The sequence below is a fragment of the Pinus tabuliformis genome, chromosome 4_1 (genome assembly GCF_031772625.1).
Source record: "Pinus tabuliformis cultivar Carrire ecotype Pingquan chromosome 4_1, CPIR1, whole genome shotgun sequence".
NCBI lineage: Eukaryota > Viridiplantae > Streptophyta > Pinopsida > Pinales > Pinaceae > Pinus > Pinus tabuliformis.
Genome location: NC_142303.1, coordinates 845,113,684 through 845,127,107, shown reverse-complemented (window position 1 = coordinate 845,127,107; position 13,424 = coordinate 845,113,684).

Genomic DNA, 13,424 nt, shown 5'->3' with positions numbered 1-13,424 from the left:
ATAACATAGTAGAATATGAAGCTTTGTTGTTGGGTCTTAGTGCAGGAAAAGACAGAGGAATCAAGAATCTGAAGGTGTTTGGAGATGCTGATCTAATAATTCAGCAAATAAATAAAACATTTCAGGAAAAGCACCCAAGGCTGAAAGCGTACAGAGATGAGGTATGGAGAGTCAGAGATTCTTTTTATTTTTTCTATATTTCATACATTCCTAGAGCCCAAAATCAACTTGTTGATTCCCTTGTTGTTTATGCTAGTCTGTTTGTCCCTCCTATGCCTCCCAGACTAGTTTATGAAGTGCAAATGAAGTATAGACCTTCCTTTCCTGACAATGTCCACCATTGGAAAGTTTTTGATGATGATAATGAGTTAAGTAGGTTCCTTCAAGTCATTGATAAATTTATTGAGATGCAAATTGACCAAGAGAATGATGCCTTGGTAGAAAAACCCTAGTCCCAGCTTAGAAATAAGATTGGTAAAAACAACATTGTCCAACTTCCTAGTAACCATATTCCTAAGGGCCTAATTCCTCTTGAAAGACTGTTTGGCCAAAATCATGTGCCTTACAAGGCTTCCTGAAAAGAACACCAATCTACAATATGTAAGCATGATATAGGAAGTCCAGGTCAGCCTAGGTATGTGAATTTGTCCATTCATTTGTCTGCTAATCAAAATGCTGAATATTGCAATTTAATGAGGCAATTTACTGATGTGTTTGCCTGGGAGTACAGTGACCTGAAAACTTATGATAGGAATATAATTCAACACAAAATCCCTCTGGAAAAAGACATTGTTCCTTTCAAAGTACAGTGACCTGAAAACTTATGATAGGAATATAATTCAGCACAAAATCCCTCTGGAAAAAGACATTGTTCCTTTCAAACAGAAGATGAGACCAATAAATCCTATGCTTCTTCCACTAATTGAAAAAAGAAATTAAAAAGTTGTTGGCTGCCAAAATCATTGTCCCTCTCAGATATTCAAAGTGAGTGGCTAATTTGGTGGTGGTGAGGAAGAAGAGTGGAGAAATCAGACTGTCTGTTGATTTCCGAAATTTAAATAAATGCTCCAAGAAAGACAACTATCCTCTGCCAAAGATGGTGCATTTGCTGCAAAAGGTCTTAGGTGCTAGAGTGATGTCATTTTTGGATGGATTTTCTGGCTTTAATCAGATTGTTGTACACCCAGATGATCAAGAAAATACTGCTTTCACCACTCCTTGGGGCACTTTTTTGTATGCCAAAATTCCATTTGGGCGATGAACGCTGGAGCCACCTTTCAAAGAGCTATGGATATAGCATTTGTGGGAGAGAAGGACAAATTTGTGTTTATCTACCTTGATGATATAACAATTTACTCCAGCAACCATCAAAATCATTTACAACATTTGAAAAAAGTATTCTTGAAGTGCAGGAGGTTTGGAATATCAGTCAATCCCAAAAAATCTCAATTTGCTTTGAAAGAAGGCAAGCTGTTAGGACATGTTGTGTCTGTCGCAGGTGTTCAAATTGACCCAGAAAGAGTCAAAGCAATTCAGACTTTGACTGTCCCTAGATCAAAGAAGGATATTCAGTCTTTTCTGGGCAAAATAAATTTTGTGAGGTTTATTCCAAATTTTGCAGAATTGGTTGAGCATGTAACCTCCATGTTGAAGAAAGGAGCAGAGGTAAAATGGACTGATATTGCAAGGAAATCATTTGAGTCAATTAAGAAGACTATTATGGAAGCTTCCACATTAATAATTCCTGACTATAGCAAGGAGTTTCATATATTTTATTTTGCCTCTGAAGACACCATTGCAGCTGTTTTATTGCAGCAAGATGAAGAAGGTTCAGAGCATCCAGTGGCATTCTTCAGCAAGAATTTGACGGATGTTGAACTGAGGTATGATATTATAGAAAAACAGGCATATGCTCTTATTAAATCCTTAAAGGATTTCAGAGTTTATGTCTTGCATTAAAAAATAATTGCATATGTACCTTCTGCCGCAATAAAAGATGTCTTGACACAACTTGATGCTGATGGAAGAAGGGCAAAATGGATTGCAAAAATGATTGAATTTAATAGAGATCTGAAGCCCACCAAGTTGGTCAGAGGTCAGGGGCTTGCCAAGTTATTAGCTGAAGAAAATTGCAGGTCTCTAGACATTAATTTCCTATATGCAAATGCAAAAGATGGTCAGGTAGAAGAAGAGGAAATAGATGAAACAGAGAAAAAACAATCGGTGGCCGAGAATCTAGCTTCATGTATCTGTTATTCTGCAATAATTAATTTTTTGTTGAAGCTAGAAATCCCTCTAGGCTTAAGCACTAGTCAAGCCAGAAATTTAAAACTCAGAGCAGCAAAATATTGCATTATGGAAAATCTGTTGTACTGGAGGGATTTTTCTGGAATATTCCTAAGGTGTCTGGAAAAATAACGGTCAAAAGAAGTCATGCAGCAGTTTCACAACAACATGTGTGGAGGGCACCATTATTAGAAAACCACTGCCCACAAAATTCTTAGAGCTGGGTACTATTGGCCCACTTTATTTTCTGATGTATTTGTTTTTGTTAAATCTTGTGACAGGTGCCAGAGATTTGAAGGAAAACAATAGTTGAAATCGCTGCCCCTAAAGCCAATTCAGGCAAAAGGACCTTTTTAGCAGTGGGGCTTGGATTTCATTGGAGAAATCAATCCACATTCAAGTGGCCAGCGCAGGTGGATATTAATAGCCATTGATTATTTCACTAAGTGGATTGAAGCAGTCCCTACAAGGAAAGCTGATCATAATGTGGTCATGAAGTTTTTGACAGAAAATATCTTCAGCAAATTTGGGTGTCCACACAAATTAATCACAGATAATGCAGCAGCCTTCAGGGCGAGGGAGTTGGTGGAAATGTGTGATTCAATGGGCATTAAACTTGTTCATTCCACCTCATATTATCCACAGGGAAATGGTCTAGCAAAATCCTCTAATAAAAGTCTGATCCGGATAATCAAAAATTTGTTAGAGGATAATAAAAAGAATTGGGATTCAAAGCTCAAGTATGCACTGTGGGCTGACAGAGTGACCATTAAAAAATCCACAGGCCACTCTCCTTTCAAGCTGGTGTATGGCACTGATGTTGTATTTCCAATTCAGTTAACTCTCCCTGTGGCAAAGTTCCTTCAAGAAGAGCAGGATGGTGAAGAAGACATGGTAAAAAGAATCACTGATTTAGCATAATTACATTAGATTAGAGAACAACGGGTTGAAAAGGCTGAAGCACATCAAAGAAAGGTTAATGGAGCCTTTGACAAGAAGGCAAAAACAAATAATTTTCAGGTTGGTGACTTGGTTTTGAAATGGGATGCACTAAAGGAAAAGAAAGGCAATAATGGGAAATTTGATGCTTTCTGGATAGGGAATTTCATCATTTCACAAGTTGAAGGGAACAACACCTTCATACTGAAAAGTATGGGGGGAGAAGCAGTTTTTGATGGCCCAGTTAATGGGCGGTTTTTGAAAGTTTATGTTGTTTAAGGTCTTCGGCCTTAAACGTTGTAAATATTTTGTTTTTTATCAGTTTTTTGCAGGCAAGTAGACTCCATGCCCAATGGAACACTAGGAATTTAGGTTAATGTGTTTTCAGCTGAAAAGGCAGTGGTCTGCAGGTTCTTGAGACCTCACAGGGAGGATCTCATCCCCAGAAGGAGCCAGTGTTAGCTCTGCTGCAAATTCAATCTTGATGGATCAAAATAGGTGTTGAGCAGTGCTGGTTTGGGTTGTGCAAGGCTGGCAGCAGTTTTTATGTTTTCTCCTTCATTCTCCCTTTCCTCCTTATAACTCCCATTCCTCCATTGCTTCCTTCCCCTTTTCCCCTATTTTGCCTCAAAACCCCTAAACCCATTATTTGTTTATCCCTGGGCGCTTAAAGTCTTAACATTTTAAAACCCGTTTAAACCCCTTTATACCCTGTCCCCACGCGTTCTTTGTTATAATTTTGTAAACCCTGATAACCTTATAAATCCCATATTAACCTGTTTTTGTTTTAACGCACAGATATAACAAAAATAATAACCCCAGTGGGGTTGTACCCGTCGCATTACCTATCACATCAACCCCATATCACATGTCTGTTACCTCAACTGTCCGATCGTCCGCCTTTTAATCCAACGACTAACGCTTTTCCTCGCTCCATGAACCTGCACGTAATATATTCCCCTAGGAAAGTGGTTTACCCACCATTGCATCTGTCGCGTGTCTTCATATTATTGCATTGCACCTGTTTGTACGAAAAATGCCGAGCCCAGGTAAGCGGTGTGAGGAAACCGCTTACCGTCGCCGTACCCTTTCCCCGTTGGTTAATGTGTTCACTTCTCTGTCGCCCGTGAACCATCGGATCTCCTCGATTATGATCTGATGGCCCTCATTAACCCGATCACCCATCTCCCGATACCCTCCATAAACTAATCCCGTCCGTCCATATGTTTGATCCGACGTTCCATGATGCTTTGCTCCCCTATACTCCGGATAGCACTTCAAACAAATCTTGGTCGTCCTTTTTGCTATCCAATGGCTAATGTTTCCTCCTCAACCCTTCGTCCATTTTTAATGTATATTGCTGTGTTTTTGGCCAATTTTGGGCGCGTGAAGAAGCAAGTTATGATCTAGCTACCTGCATTTAATCATCAGCTACCACAGTTAAAGAACATCACGATAAAGTACTACCTCGAGCAATGGAGTTCATTCAGCAATTATGAACATTTATGTAGGGAACATTCCACCTGTTCAAGGAGTACACCAAAGTACAGAAAGAGCCATTTTTCTCATTAAGACATTCAGATTGTAGCAGAGGATCCATATCAAACTATAAATGCAGTTGGTCGTCAATTAAGACACCTCCACGCATACCCTAGCAGATATTTTTGTAAACAGATTCTATATATACTCAGAAAAATGATGTAATCAGATTGATGAGTGTTAGATGAATGTAATTCTAATGCAAAGCTTCAACTTCTGGAGACTGTAACTGCTATGTAACCTGCAGCTTCTGGTTTTCATTTCCAACCAATACAAGCTTCTTTTGCTATTAATTTCTCACTTTCTACTTCTTCTTCTTGTTCCACGTTTTGCTTGCTTTGCAGATATTCATGTGTTGTTAATGTTTAGTTTTAGAGGGGCTGTCATCCCACCTCTGTGTTAGGATTTAGCATATATCATTGAATTTGCGTGCAGGTTTCTATTGTTTTAATTCCAAAGAGCTGTCATCCTGTCTGTGTATTAGAAAATAGATTTACAGACCTTTTCACAAGTTGCAGTTGGCCATCATAGGGTCCTGTGCATTTGTTGGTGTAGTCAATCTTCTCTATTATCACCTTTACCTTAAACTATGAATAATTGGTGGTTAAAAGCCTTGTAGTCTGGGGGTGTTCACCCATGTCTGGGGTCAATCATCGTAGAAGTGGTTATCTGGCTTGAATATGCAGCATTTCTTTCATTCATCCACCATTTATCCAACATTTTGTTGAGTTTTTAATGTTCCCGAGCATCACTGATATACAACCTAGGTGAGTTTCTTGGGGTGATAACAGGAATAAGGCTTGACTTACTTAAACAAGTGGAAATTGAGCAAATTTGGTAGTTTGAATGAGTTTATGGGTGAAATTGGGCTTGCAGCTCTATGCATCGTGCCACAAACCCAACGCATCATGCCTGCTTTATGCATCGTGCCAGTGTATTTTTTGCACTATGGAGGGTGGCCCAATGCGCTGCGCCAGCCCTATGCACCGCGCCAGTGACCCAATGCGCCGCGCCCCTGAATTTGCACAGTTTTGCTGCAATCTTTCTCTCTTTCTCCAACACAGCCTTCTCTTGCTCAATCTTTCTTCTTTGAATGCAAATGAGCTCTTTGAACATGAAAAATGATTTATATACAAGAGATTTTGATTTTTCACTCATAAAACCCACTTTTATAATGTTTGCATTGTGACTTACTTTTTAAACTCTGTTTTTGGGTAATTTACTTCATTTTTGCCTTTGATGAACTGAATGATTTGACTTTTTGTTTTCCTTGCAGGGGATGGAGTTGCTGAAGCTTGGCAAGGTGACCAGGGTTGCCACTGAAGTTATTTACATATGAAAGAACTGAAATTACATCAAATTTATACATAAAAACATAAAATACTATGTTTTTCCTCAAAATAGGGTTTTGAAGAAAAATCGATCACTGAGTGGGTGGTTATGGAAATTATTGTTGCTGGAACTTTATTTCACCTCCCCATGTGCCTGCTGACCATCACTGAGCATTTTGAGACCTTATTGATGAAAACCCTAGACCTAATGAGACCTAAAACCCTAAAAATGACTTTTACAAATTTAAAGACAAAAATTGACTGCAGATGATCTAAATGAATGAAAATAGGCCAGCACATGAGGGAAAATATATAATAAGCCACTACCATTAGATGATCCATGACCCTAATGGAATGCAGCTGATCGAGTGAGACACCTAACATGCAATGCAACAAGAGAATTTAATCACTAATGGAGGGATGAAGATATCGACACTAACAGGTTTTATAGGATGAAGCCCCTCTAGCTACGCGACGAGCACCATATATATTATGGACATGAGATGGAGGAAGGACATCAACCAACAAGTAACCATCTAGTCGCCAGGTGAGAGATGGAAGTTTGGGTGAGCAGATTATAGCGCAGTGCAAAACTCGGTAGAGGAGAAGATGAACCCACAAGGTAGGTGGGTTTGTTGAACTAACAGATTTTAGGTCGAGTAGGGGTGACCACAAGGTGGGGGGACCGCAGACCTGTGACAACGTGTAGCACGAAGGTTGGGTCCGGTGGAGTTGGTGCAACAACGAGCGTTGGGCATTGTAGGTGTACAACGACACGATGGGGGAAAAATGTTTTGGACATGCAGCAAGGTCAGGTGTGACATGTGAGTAGAACCAGTCAGGTGAATGTGGTCGGTTTGTGCAGCGGGTTGATCTTGCGGACCTGACAGGCATGCCGACTCGTGTAGAAAACTGTAAAAATGAGTTGATGCAATTTTCCTCCATATGATGTAACATTTGTAAACAAAAATTTATATATGACTTCATAAAGAATTAAAGTGTTGAAATGATGTCTCTTGCATATTGTTGTAGCTATTTAAAGTTATGAATTTCGCACATAACTTTTGTAAAGAAATTAATGAATTTGAATGTAGGCATAGTCCAGAAAACATAATGGAAAAATATAAGTGTAAGTGTTTAGCTGGTGTCGCACGTTACTCCAATCGGGAAAAATGAATTGGGGCTATGACAGGAATGGTCCCATATGCAATGGTGACCCCACTATCCAACAGGTCCACAACCATTTTGAACCCTTGTCACTTAAGGGATCACATTAATCCACCAACCAATAGGCTTTGATCCTGGCATGATGTTTGTTCATACAACACAAAAATTGTAATTAAATATCAGCCTCTATGATCGATGGCCCACAATATGCTGTGGAGATTGATGGTCATAAACGATAGTGCTACCCCCCCCTCCTAAGTGACATCAACCGGGGGGAGCAGGGTTGGAATTTGGATTTCTCTTTACTTGTCTTACAATTTTTTTTTATGTTTTGCGTCTTTGTGCTTCCTGTCAAGAAACGTTATGTCCAAATTCTTGCCCTTGAAAAATTATGTTCTCATAATAAATTAGGCATTCACTAATAAAAGTTTGATTAAAAAATTACCCTTCAATAACATTATTATACTAAACTTATCACATGTTTATCATAAACATTGCCATATCTTAAATTTAATTAACACGGTTTAAATGTTATATGTTATGGCATTTTTCTAGATATATTTTCTAATTGATTTTTTCAAATATATATATATATATATATATATATATATATATAATTGATAAATTTATAAAATTCAAATACTCCAAAAAAAATTCATAACATTAAATTCATTTTAAATTATAATTAAAAATTAACCATCTTACTTAAAAAATCATATTATTAAATTTCAATGAAAAAAAGACAAAACTCACAAAACACAATATAAAACCTTTAAAATATACAAATTTAAATTTAATATATTATATCAATTTTTCATAACTATACCATTAGTAATATCCCTCACTCCAATAAAAAGTTCATACATTAAATCATCATAAATTAAATTAAATAATACATTTTTCCTATCCAAAAAATCACTTAGCACTCCTAATTACTATTTTTCAACTACCAAGCATATTGATGTTATATACTCTCATTCTCAATGAAAGTCCTAACTCTAAATGCCATCGAGCTAAAAATGCATGCAGAATTTAAATTTGGATTTCTTTTAATCTTCTCGAGGACGGAGTTATATTCGTTTCCTTTCTCTATTTGAAATTTATGGCTGACCTAAATATCTCTCAAGCTTCGTTTTTACTAGCTACTAAGCTAACAAGATACTTTGTGATAAACCACCAAAGAACCAACCATTCCGGCGGGCTGCGGGCGAAATCCCTCTTCTATTCCTTATATAACGCATCAGCGTAGTTGGGAATGGTTTGCTGAATTACCAACCCTAAGCTTAGTGGGTTAGAACTTCAATCAAAAAACATACACCACCTAACTCTTAAAAAAGATCGGGCTTGATCTAAAAAAATTATTATTAATTAACTCCAGGCTTAGTAGGTCGATAGGCTTTTCTTTTGAATCAGTTCACCTCGTAATTTTATCTACCTTTTTCATGTGCAAATGACACGTGTACACATTTATGCAAATGACATGTGTACACATTTATAACCACATATATCGCTCACATTTGTATGTTCACATTTATATTCGTTAGTTCGTTATGCTATCGTTGCCAGTATGTTTCTTCGTTTCCTAATTATTGTCACAGTCACAGTTCTATAACTCACCAAAAATGTGTAAACAACACATACTGGGTAATGTTCCATGCCCTGGAGTCGAGCGAAGGAGGTCAAGCATAGCAGTTCCCTGAATCCTCAAAACCCTACTTAACATCGCAACCCAATGATCAAGAAAGAAACCTAATTGTTATCTTGTGACCGGTTTCGTTAATGCCCTCCCTGCTTTCATTTCACGCAGATACCTAATTAAAGTTCATCCAACCTCATCCATAATTGCAGATGGAGGTATTGGTCAAGAAATATCTCATTAACGAATACGGTTGGAAACAAGATCATCAGATGGAATTCCATAGATTTAATGAAAAAATCCACATCGTCTTCTGGGTTTTGTTTTCACATGAAGAAAACTGAGTTTTGATGTGGTTATTTGGGTCAAATCTATGGGGTTTCCATCAACTGTTCCTGTTAATGTCCAATTCTATAAACAAGGTTTTGGTTCGCATACATTAAACAACTATGGTCATAATCTCAAGGATTCAATCTTCTGGAGACATGGTTATTTGCAAGGTATTTGTGAGGCTAGATGCAAATCTTGAATGAATTTGATAGAATAAACAGATTACCCAATCATGTGGCTTTTTAACTGAAGAAATAATTTTTCAGGGTTGTAACCTGCTACACTTTCTTGTAATACTCTCATTTTGGGAAAGGCATATTCGCTTCATTCAGATAAGGCAAGCACCGTTCCAAACTATCGACAGTGGAGATGAGTGGTTCAGCTTACAATAGTTCTCTAGATCCTTCAACATTAAAAGAGTCTAAAAGGGGTATTTGTAATATCAAAGTCACACTGTTATAACATTTTCAAGGAGCATAAGTAGAGATGGAAGCAATTTTTCAAGATGCTACTACTGTAAGCCTGAGTCCGAAGGCGCAGAAAAGGAAACAAAATACCCTGAGATAACTCCTGCCAAACCGAGAGGCCTGCCTCTGCCCTCAACCCTCCTCTTGTGTGGACAATTTCACCAGAGAGACCTCAAGCAAAAGAAGAAGAATCGCAGAGAAAAGCCTAGCATATTTTTTTTTCAAGCTCTCCACCCCTAACTGAAATGCCCACCATTCCGCCTGCCTGTAACTCTGAACTTTGCGTATCCTTTGTCTCGCCTTTCTTCACTCTCTGCACTACAAAATTCCTTGATACAGTGAGAAATTGAAGCTAATCGTTGTTATTCATCTAATTATTATTAGGAGTTGGAGGTGAACTATTTTCCCCTTTTCTATCTTTTGGGTGAATACTGATTTTGTTCTTCATGTAGGGTCCCCCTTTATGATGAAGACCGATTTAATTAATTTTTTATGTTTTACAATGTCTCTGTTCAGGCTAGCATTCTTGGTAAAAGGATTTGCTCATAGATATTTTCTGGAAGGGTCCACGCCAATGTTTAATACTAGGTACATATTTATAGACCTCTTAACTATTTCGAGGATGCGATAATTAAGACATTTGGCAAATGTACAAATGATTATGTGAAAGGGTGGAGAAATGAGAGAGAGGAGACTGGCAAAGAAACATTTTCATGGAAATAGGAGAATATGGCATGGAATTGGTAGTTGGTTGGTTGTGGGCTTAGACTCCATATCCTCGATTTTTCTCCACCCTAGGAATGATATTTTCATTTTTATCTCTTCTGTGGCAACTATTTCTTTGGCTTCCCTCATACTTGCATCGGTACAAGGCACTTACATTATTTATTTGGTACATCATTTCAAGATTGACACGATAATTTAGAGTTATTTTATTTTTCCTGAAATATAATGTTATTGTGTAGATGGTACTTTTAATCTTGAGACTGCACATTCATCTATGTAGATATTTCTCGTGTCTATAGCTGCCCATGCTTCTAGGTTGTCATTATTTTCATAAATAGAATATAAATAGAATATGCAAGTTATGCTTAGCATGCTAATTAATTTAATATATAAATATCCATACTTTATTTGCCAGGAATGATTTTAGGGATTCAACCAGTTCTAAAAATGAGTTAGGCGTTATCGTTTATGAAAAAAAATGAATCTAGATAGAGTAATAAATGAGAGTGAATTTCATGACAAGTCAAATTCTTCATATTATAAAACTAAAGTTTGAAATTATAATCACACGAAAATCAAGTTGAATTGATTAACTAACATATAACCTATAAACATTTGTTTTATAAATTCAACGTGCTAAATTACTAAGAACTTTCTCTAATTCAAAACTCAAATATGTATTTCTCTAACTATGGTTATAGTCTTGGTTGTAATAGGAAGCTATATATTTAGTCTTGGTTGTAATAGGAAGCTATATATTTAGAAATTGGTAACGTGAATATTTAACCCATCAAATCCATAGAAGCTCATATGGTGAAAATGAAAACAATATTAATCTAAACGTAAGCTCATATGGTGCAAATGAAAACAATATTAATCTAAACGTAGAAACTTCAGATTGGATCAATGTTAATGATAAAACCGTTTGAAAAATAGAAATGAATTAAGGCTATACCAAAACACTCATGAATTTGAGAACACACGGATTTTTTTTAACTTTGGAAAAGATTAAGATGTTTACTCTACATAATAATACATGTCATGAAGTCAATTTGTGTATTCTTTATTCTTTAGTGACACATGGAGATTATATTTGGATCACTTGAGTAAGTACAAGGTCTACTCCATGCTTTGGAAAGAAAGATTGAGAGGAAAATTGTAAACATGGTTAGCATGATGCTCAAGTTTATATATATATATTTATATTTAAATTCACATTATTTATGTTCTTGTTTGGGAGAGATTCATAGATGGGGAGAGACAAAGAGTGTGAGTGATGTGGGGATATGAAGTGGTAAGAGAGAGGAGTAGATGCAAGAGAGAAAGTTGTGGGGGAAGGGAAGGATAGTGATGCAGGAACATCTTGCTTCATAAAATCATTGTATATTGGGTTGAATAAGGGGTGCGATGTTTTAATTTTTTTGTATATTTTTTAATAAATTGAGTGGAAAATTTGTGTGTGAGGTTTTAACTGTAAATATTCTCAATTATGAGAGAATATAAGTGATTATGGACTCACTTGGTAGTCTGAAACGTTGGGTTCACAAAACTCTATAACATGTCATTCCTCCTCTATCTAAAACTATCCTATATGGATTCATTATTTAACAACTCATAACTAGTCTTCACTTGTAGTTGTCACCTTCGAGCCATATTCCAGAGGCTGAGAAGGTTTTCTCAAGGGATTGAATACCAATTGTTGGTTGAATTTGGGATTCTAGAGGCTCTCCCATCTCCACCCTCCAACTAGTTAACAATTGATGATGCACAGGGAGACCAAAGGTTTGCTGCCTCCACCCTATAGTTTTTCCACAACCAATAAACTCCAAGGGATTCAAAGGCTTCACCTCCACCCTTAAAACATATAATGCAATGATTCTACCCACTGAAGGGAGTCTAGAACCCACTGCCAAAATGAGATGAAACAAGTAAAGGAGGACTCTAGAATTTCCCTTACTAGGAATCCAATGGTTAAATTTATACGTTAGGCTGTCAAGAGACTCTATAAAAGACCATCTCCACCCTCCAGCCCCCAAGGAATCCTGAGATTTACCCTCACCTGGAGAAAATTCCTTTCGTACTCATGTTTCTCAACCAAAATATTAGTAAATTCTCTGAGAGTTGTAACATGAATAGAACCTCTCTATGTTGTTGTAGATGTCTTCAAATGTTTCCATACCAAACTAGGCACACGCTTTTTGGTGTTGTTTCCTCTATTTCTCAAAAAAATGTGTTGTTTCTTGACAAGCTTGCTCATGGGGGTGCTATTTTTCTTCTTTTCCCAGTTGTGTTCTTCTCTCTAAACCCTAGTATGTTTTCCATGGTTTCATGCATTCATATTGATCTCCTAAGCGTGCTCTCTTCCTTAATTTCTTTCTCCTCTTTGTAATCTGTGTGCTTTTTGTTCTTGGAATCATTTTTTGTTCTCCACTTCCTCCTTGAGACAATGTTCTCCTGTAGTCGTTGATCTCGTCATTTTTCCACCTGTTTGTGCAACCGATAACTCCATTATTTTTTGTCCTTTCCCTGCTTGTCAATTCCTCCAAGGTAAGCATGGTATGCATACTTCTGTTTCAACCTCATAAATTTAGAGAAGCACCAGACCATTAAAGCTCACCAACCAACCTTCAATGGCTGTCAACACAATTCATTTTTTCTGTGTAGCAGGTAAACCTAAATATCCCAAGCAAGTAACTATCCTGAGTCCCTAGAATTTGTGTCCCTTACTTAGCCCATTTCTTTTTTTAACTTAAAAAATAAAAATACACGTAATGTTTACATTGAATTCATAAATAAAATATAACCGGGGGTGTCACAATCTCGACAGGAAAACCCTAGTTAAAATCCATCTCCACACATATTTAAGCATAAGCAATTTTAGAGAAATGATTAGGTCCTCGGATGCAACCGTAATATTTGTTGATTGCATTTTCAATAGTATCAAACATAGAGAAATTCCAAAGATTCATGGGAAGGTTTTGAACCCTTACCCATACTAGAGCC